We start from the raw sequence: 785 nt of genomic DNA on the forward strand, positions 1-785 counted from the left end.
TTAGAGTGTTTAGAATCAAAGGGGAGTAAAGGTACCATTTGAAAGAACTCAAATGAACGAAACGATGAAGAACTGGTGGGGGCAGGTGACCATGGCGCTCTGAGTGACGCGGGGCGCCAGGCCCCAACCCAGAAAACTTTGACGACTTTCTTTGCTCGTTTTCTCACCCTAACTCGCCTAGAATCGAACGATTTCTTCCCTAATCACTTGGATTAGATTACTTAACATAATTACACTCTAATCTACTCAAAACAACACTCAAATCACTAAATTTCATCTCAATAAATCATCAAAACCCCAACACAACTAGATTTAGAATGAACTTCAAGAACACCTATCAAGAACTCATCAAAAACTCTAATCTTTCAACTTCAAGAATGAAATTTCGCTGAAAATAACATGATTAGCGTGTGGGTGAATTAACCTAACACTATGGAAGCGTACATACCTCTTAGGGATTGAACCCATGGCGAAAATCCGCAACAAAACGTAAGACTCTCGACGAATGCTTTGATCTTCTCCTTTTTTCTCTTTTTTTCTCTTCTTAATATCTCAACTAAAACCCTAGGCGTATATTATGATTATAAAACTGAACCTAATAGGATTATATCCTTAAAACATTACTAAAAACGAATTAAATCTGATTGGGTAAAGAAAAGACCAAAATACCCTTTACTATTTTCGGATAACATTCCTTAACTGGACAACCTGACTTCAAAAGGGAATATCTCACTCATCCGAACTAGAAACGTAGAAAACTCGGTGGAGTGGGAAAGATAATTCAA

The 785-nt window shown here is 37.3% G+C and overlaps 1 pseudogene; it reads left to right on the plus strand.

The window, feature by feature from the left end:
• Positions 1-466: 466 nt before the first annotated feature.
• The window catches only part of LOC102586906 (transmembrane 9 superfamily member 2-like), a 7,177-nt pseudogene continuing 6,858 nt past the window's right edge, over positions 467-785 (plus strand).

The sequence above is a fragment of the Solanum tuberosum genome, unplaced genomic scaffold (genome assembly GCF_000226075.1).
Source record: "Solanum tuberosum cultivar DM 1-3 516 R44 unplaced genomic scaffold, SolTub_3.0 scf00471, whole genome shotgun sequence".
Classification (NCBI taxonomy): Eukaryota; Viridiplantae; Streptophyta; class Magnoliopsida; order Solanales; family Solanaceae; genus Solanum; species Solanum tuberosum.